Below are 7,528 nucleotides of genomic sequence, written 5' to 3'. Positions count from 1 at the left end.
CTGGTGGAGTTCAGAATGCTCTTTGATTATAAGTGAACTATAAATCCCAGCAACTACAACTCCCAAATTACAAAATCAATCCTCCCCCAACCACACTAACATTCACATTTGGGTGTATTGGGTATTTGTGCCCAGTTTGGTCCAGTGAATGAAAATACATCTTGCATATCTGATATTTACATTATGATTTATAACAGTAGTAAAATGACTGTTACGAAGTAGCAATGAAAACAATATGATGGTTGGGGGTCACCACAACATGAGGGACTGTATTAAGGGGTCGCGGCATTAGCAAGGTTGAGAACCACTGCTTTAAATGGTCGGTTGCTTGAGAGTTCCGGTTAACTGGGAGCCTATTGGTTTGCTTCTGTCCCTTTGCAAGAAAAAGACATTGAGCGGAAGCGGCTGAACAGCAGAGGGGGCTGTGTCTTCAGAAATAGAAAAAGGCAGCAAAAATTTCCATATTTTGCCTTCCATTTTCTTGCCCAAACTGTGTGAAAAGTACAGTTTGGTGCCCATAAGGTCTCCTCCTTTTCCATAAGTATTGATTGCATCATCTCAGCCGCCTGGGAACATTCCTTGCCGTGGCACCGTTTCCCAGGGAAAAGCGTCTTTGCTCCAAAAATAAAATGCAAGAGATTTATTTTTAAGAAGTGTTTGCAAAGCGCATGCAAAAAAAACCTCCAACCCTTTTATCTGTCCATGGTTTACATTTGCAAAGAAGAGCCTGGTTTCGACGTTGCGTCACCGTTGTCAATGTTGGAGGGTATACGTGTGTCCCGATTATCTATACTCAGAATCATGAAGTTGGAAGACACCCCATGGTCCATCCAGTTCAACCCCCTGCCAGGCAGGAAAAGCACAATCAAATCACCCCTGACAGATGGCCATCCAGCTTCTGTTTAAAAGCTTCCAAGGAAGCTCCTTCCACCATAATATAATAATATTATGTCTTTAGAAATAGAAAAAGGCAGCAAAATTTCCATAATTTCCATAAAATAATCATATAATGTGCTGCAAAATGTAAAGATCTTGTCCATGCATTCATGATTCCATAGCATTGAGCCATGGTGGTTAAAGTAGTATGAAACTGCATCAGTTCCACAGTGTAGATGCATCCTTTGTGGATCTGAGAAGATACAACAGTATCAGGGACTTTTCTGTATTGATGCATGGGATTTCGATAGCGCATGGTGCTTAGAGATCTATTGTAAAGGCCCAAAGGAATGTGAAACTATCTCCTATAAGTCCATACTGTAAAAGCATTGAGTAGATATTGGGTATCAATCCATTATACCCAATAGAGTACTTTACCTGCTGCGTCTCCTTTCCACAGAATGCTGGGATTTGTAGTGATTTAGAATTTGCGATCAGAGAGCTGCATCTTGGTCTTTGTACCACGTTTCGATGTATTTTATGTTGAATACATCATTAGGAGAGGTGAGTAAAATATACTATTATTATTATTATTATTATTATTATTATTATTATTATTACCACTACTACTACTACTACTACTATTACTGTTCTGTCTTCCAGGAGCTTGGTTTGCATTGCCCTTTAGTTGCTTGAAATAGCATCCCTTTGTTTTTCCCCAGGGTTGCTACAGTTTTAGCAGCACCTTAATAATCAAACATGAGCAGAGGCTGGAAGCCAGCTTGCAAACCCTTTGCAGCTATTGGTTTAAAAAGTATCCTTTTGGTCTAGAGACCGCCCTTTTTCCTGGGGATGAGATCTCCATTTTGGAAAGGCTCCCCTGCTTTCTTTAGTATAGAAAAAGCCTCAGATGTGCTGGTGGCCAAGCTAGGCAGCTCGGACAAGCCATTGTGAGTACGATTGAGATTGAGGGTTGAGGTTAAGGTTACCCTCTCGCCTTAGAAACTGGCACTGAGCTCAGATAGAGAAAGACCTGCTCTTTCTAAAGGACAGTAGCTCAGTTCTGGGGCAGGGAATATCTCCGGATTTCCTTGCCATTGAGAAAGGCTCCATTACTTCACCTCCAAAACTAATCTTGAGCTTAGATAGGGGAAGACCTGCTCTTTCTGAAAGATAACAGCTAAGGGTTAGGGTAAAAGATCCCAGGATTTTTCTACCGATGGGGAAACGTTAACTCGGTAACTGAAGGGAAAAGGATCCAGTTTCTAAGGCGTGTGAAAAAGATCTTGGAGTCCTCGTGGACAACAAGTTAAACATGAGCCAACAATGTGATGTGGTGGCAAAAAAGCCAATGGGATTTTGGCCTGCATCAAGACGAGCATAGTGTCTAGATCTAAGGAAGTAATGCTACCCCTCTATTCTGCTTTGGTTAGACCACACCTGGAATATTGTGTCCAATTCTGGGCACCACAATTCAAGAGATATTGACAAGCTGGAATGTGTCCAGAGGAGGGCGACTAAAATGATCAAGGGTCTGGAGAACAAGCCCTATAAGGAGCGGCTTAGGGAACTGGGCATGTTTAGCCTGAAGAAGAGAAGGCTGAGAGGAGATATGATAGCCATGTATAAATATGTGAGAGGAAGCCACAGGGAGGAGGAGGGAGCAAGCTTGTTTTCTGCTTCCTTGGAGACTAGGACGTGGAACAATGGCTTCAAACTACAAGAGAGGAGATTCCATCTGAACATTAGGAAGAACTTCCTGACTGTGAGAGCCGTTCAGCAGTGGAACTCTCTGCCCTGGAGTGTGGTGGAGGCTCCTTCTTTGGAAGCTTTTAATCAGAGGCTGGATGGCCATCTGTCAGGGGTGATTTGAATGCAATATTCCTGCTTCTTGGCAGAATGGGGTTGGACTGGATGGCCCAGGAGGTCTCTTCCAACTCTTTGATTCTATGATTCTATGTATTGTCGAAGGCTTTCATGGCCGGAATCACTGGGTTGTTGTAGGTTTTTTCGGGCTATATGGCCATGGTCTAGAGCCATGATGGTGAACCTATGACATGTGTGTCAGCACTGACACGCGTAGCCATTTTCGATGACACACAGCCGCATACAGAGAAGATGGGGCCGCATCCCAAGAAGGACATTTCATCCTCGGCTCCTACACCAGCATTTTTCTATAATGCCGGGATATATGGCATTATAGAAAAAGCAGGTAACTTAAATAATTAGTTTTTGGTTTATTAAATACAGTTATATATTACAATAATATATTTTTGTTATTAAACTATAAATATCATGAAATTATGGGTTTTTCTCGAAGTGACACCCCACTCGAGTTATGTTCGGTTTTTTGGCGAGTATTGACACACCAAACTCAAAAGGTTGCCCATCATTGGTCTAGAGGCATGACCATGGCCATATAGCCCGAAAAAACCTACAACAACCCAACATCTCTATGGTTTCCCAAATTGACTGTTTGTGTTTGTAACTTCATCAAGCTGTGCCAAGTCTGTCAAGGACTTTGAAAAATAAATGTTCTGTTGATGTTCAAATCTGGACTGGCCTCAGTTGCTGGGAATCTTGAGCTTCAAAGAAAGGCACCCGCGGTTCGCCCAGATAAAGAGAGAAGCACATCTTAGTTTTAACTTCACAGTGTCTGGGTGTGACGCACAATTATTATTATTATTATTATTATTATTATTATTATTATTGGATGTCATCGTTTGGAGGAAGAGTCACTAAAGAATTCTGTATTTATTTATTTACAGTATTTCTATTCCACCCTTCTCACCTCGCAGGGGACTCAGGGCGGATCACAATGCACATATACATGGCAAACATCCAATGCCATAGACACACAACATATATAGACAGACACACAGAGACTATTTAACATTCCAGCTTCATGAGGGTATGTTTGAATTCTGGCCACCGGGGGAGCTGTCGCTTCACTATCTGCTTATGACACCGATGGAGTACGTCCTCATTCTTTTGCACGCTGCTGGAGATTTTTTTATGGCGCCGTAAATTAGTTAAATTAGCCTCCCCACATAAGCGATACCTAAATTTTCTACTTAGAATCATAGAATCATAGAATCAAAGAGTTGGAAGAGACCTCATGGGCCATCCAGTCCAACCCCATTCTGCCAAGAAGCAGGAATATTGCATTCAAAGCACCCCTGACAGATGGCCATCCAGCCTCTGTGGAACGCCCTCCCTACTGAAGTTAGACAGGCGCCCTCCCTTATGGCCTTTCGTAAGAGCCTGAAAACATGGCTCTTCGAGTTGGCCTTCAACTGAGTGCTATATCTTGGCATTGATAACCAGAATGGATCACGACTATGAGACTGACTATGACCCAGGATACGACGAAGCGGATTTTTAGTATAAGTATATGTCAAGTAGCAGTAGTATGTTATGTATTGTTCTGATTACTGTAAATTGTCTTTTCTATGTTGTTGTTCACCGCCACGAGTCGCCCCCTGGGCTGAGAGTGGCGGTAAATAAGTGCAAGTAATAAATAAATAAATAAATAAATAAATAAATAAAAGCTTCCAAAGAAGGAGCCTCCATCATACTCCGGGGCAGAGAGTTCCACTGCTGAACGGCTCTCACAGTCAGGAAGTTCTTCCTCATGTTCAGATGGAATCTCCTCTCTTGTAGTTTGAAGCCATTGTTCCGCGTCCTAGTCTCCAAGGAAGCAGAAAACAAGCTTGCTCCCTCCTCCTCCCTGTGGCTTCCTCTCACATATTTATACATGGCTATCATATCTCCTCTCAGCCTTCTCTTCTTCAGGCTAAACATGCCCAGTTCCCTAAGCCGCTCCTCATAGGGCTTGTTCTCCAGACCCTTGATCATTTTAGTCGCCCTCCTCTGGACACATTCCAGCTTGTCAATATCTCTCTTGAATTGTGGTGCCCAGAATTGGACACAATATTCCAGATGTGGTCTAAGCAAAGCGGAATAGAGCATGGGGAGCATTACTTCCTTAGATCTAGACACTAGGCTCCTATTGATGTGGGCCAAAATCCCATTGGCTTTCTTTGCCGCCACATCACATTGTTGGCTCATGTTTTTGAACTCCCACCATGAAATAAAGAGTCAGACACAAGAACATGGATCTAAAGGGCCATTTTCTGACCTATTTATTGAAAGAATTTGCAGTAAGCTGTAGAGGGAAAATCTGTAAAAATGCAACATATAACTCATGGCTGAATGGCCACCTAGTGAGCCTAGTCCCTGGGCCAGGTGTCACTTCCTCTGACCACCTCCAAGGACAAGCGTGCACCAAGGATCCCGAGGGCCAAGCAAAATTCTTTGTCTGCACCTCTCGGCCGATCATAGTTGGAAGGCCATCATGAGGGCGCTCCCTCCCAAACCTCAGAGTTTTTCAAGAGTGAGAACCCTCAATCCAGCCCCAAGGGTAGCTCCCATTTTATGAAAACTTCTGGGGACTTTTGTGGGAGTCCACCCTTCACCCCCTAAGGCGGGGGTGCCACGGTGCCTACCATAACCATTTCACCTTTAACATGCCATGGAAACTTATTAATACTCAAGGAAACCTATTTAAATGACACCACCCAAAAGCCAATTACCACACCCATCTGAAACAGTATGAGGTAGGCGAAAAAACCCCCAATGCAAACTTGGGGGGAAAAAATTCCTACCCGGCCCATGTGCGACCAGTCTATACTCACACTGTCCATAGGGAGGGAGGGTGGGTCACGCCGTCCAAAGGAAACTGAAAGAGTAGAACAGAGCAGCCTCACCCAACTTTCTGCTCCGCCCCCTCACATGCATAGGCCAGCAACTATCCAGCCCAAACCAAGTCTGCCTCCTTCATGGGGTAATTCAAAATGCCCTCCCGCATCCTAAGCTTTGCTTGGCTGCGGGTGGGGCTTGAACTCCCACCATGAAATAAAGAGTCAGACACAAGAACATGGATCTAAAGGGCCATTTTCTGACCTATTTATTGAAAGAATTTGCAGTAAGCTGTAGAGGGAAAATCTGTAAAAATGCAACATATAACTCATGGCTGAATGGCCACCTAGTGAGCCTAGTCCCTGGGCCAGGTGTCACTTCCTCTGACCACCTCCAAGGACAAGCGTGCACCAAGGATCCCGAGGGCCAAGCAAAATTCTTTGTCTGCACCTCTCGGCCGATCATAGTTGGAAGGCCATCATGAGGGCGCTCCCTCCCAAACCTCAGAGTTTTTCAAGAGTGAGAACCCTCAATCCAGCCCCAAGGGTAGCTCCCATTTTATGAAAACTTCTGGGGACTTTTGTGGGAGTCCACCCTTCACCCCCTAAGGCGGGGGTGCCACGGTGCCTACCATAACCATTTCACCTTTAACATGCCACAAAAAGGGACAGGCGTCTGGCTAGTCCCTTTTCCCCACTAGGCTGGCCAACATCTCTTTTATTCCCTCTTTCAAATCACTCACAAACAAAACATTCCCCTCATCTGAGAGGTGCACTCCATCGGGCCTGAACAACTCCGGCCGTTTTAACTCAATTTCTCGGTGCAGGACTAAACAGCCCCCAATCTGCCCCATGGCAGTTTCCATTCCCCGATTGACCTTCCTTCTGGCCAAATCGAGTTTCTTGGGATCCCAATCCCTTGGCCACCGCAATCATGGCAACGGTGCCAACCATGCAATCCGAACTCCAGGCCACCGTTGCCTGATGAGATTGCAATCTTTCTGGGCTTGATGAACACAATTTCTTGGTGCAGGACTAAACAGCCCCTGATCCACCTCATGGCAGTTTTCATTTCCCAATTAACCTTCCCCCTGGCCAAATCGAGTTTCTTGGGATCACCATCCCTTGGCTACTGCAATCGTGGCAACAGTGCCAACCCTGCAATCAGAACTCCAAGCCACCGTTGCCTGATGAGATTGCAATCTTTCTGGGCTTGATGGACACAATTTCTTGGTGCAGGACTAAACAGCCCCCAATCTGCCCCATGGCAGTTTCCACTTCCCGATTGACCTTCCTTCTGGCCAAATCGAGTTTCTTGGGATCACAATCCCTTGGCCACTGCAATCATGGCAACAGTGCCAACCATGCAATCCGAACTCCAGTCCACCACTGCCTGATGAGATTGCAATCTTTCTAGGCATGATGAACACAATTTCTCGATGCAGGACTAAACAGCCCTTGATCCACCCCATGGCAGTTTTCATTTCCCAATTGACCTTCCCCTGGCCAAATCGAGTTTCTTGGGATCACAATCCCTTGGCTACTGCAATCGTGGCAACAGTGGCAACCCTGCAATCAGAACTCCAAGCCACCGTTGCCTGATGAGATTGCAATCTTTCTGGGCTTGATGGTGCAGGACTAAAGAGCCCCCAATCTGCCCCATGGCAGTTTCCACTTCCCGATTGACCTTCCTTCTGGCCAAATCGAGTTTCTTGGGATCACAATCCCTTGGCCACTGCAATCGTGGCAACAGTGCCAACCCTGCAATCAGAACTCCAAGCCACCGTTACCTGATGAGATTGCAATCTTTCTGGGTTTGATGGACACAATTTCTCGGTGCAGGACTAAACAGCCCCCAACCCACCCCATGGCAGTTTTCATTTCCCCTTGACCTTCCCCCTGGCCAAATCAAGTTTCTTGGGATCACAATCCCTTGGCCACTGCAATTGTGG

The sequence above is a fragment of the Anolis sagrei genome, chromosome 10 (genome assembly GCF_037176765.1).
Source record: "Anolis sagrei isolate rAnoSag1 chromosome 10, rAnoSag1.mat, whole genome shotgun sequence".
NCBI lineage: Eukaryota > Metazoa > Chordata > Lepidosauria > Squamata > Dactyloidae > Anolis > Anolis sagrei.
This window is presented reverse-complemented; position numbering follows the sequence as displayed.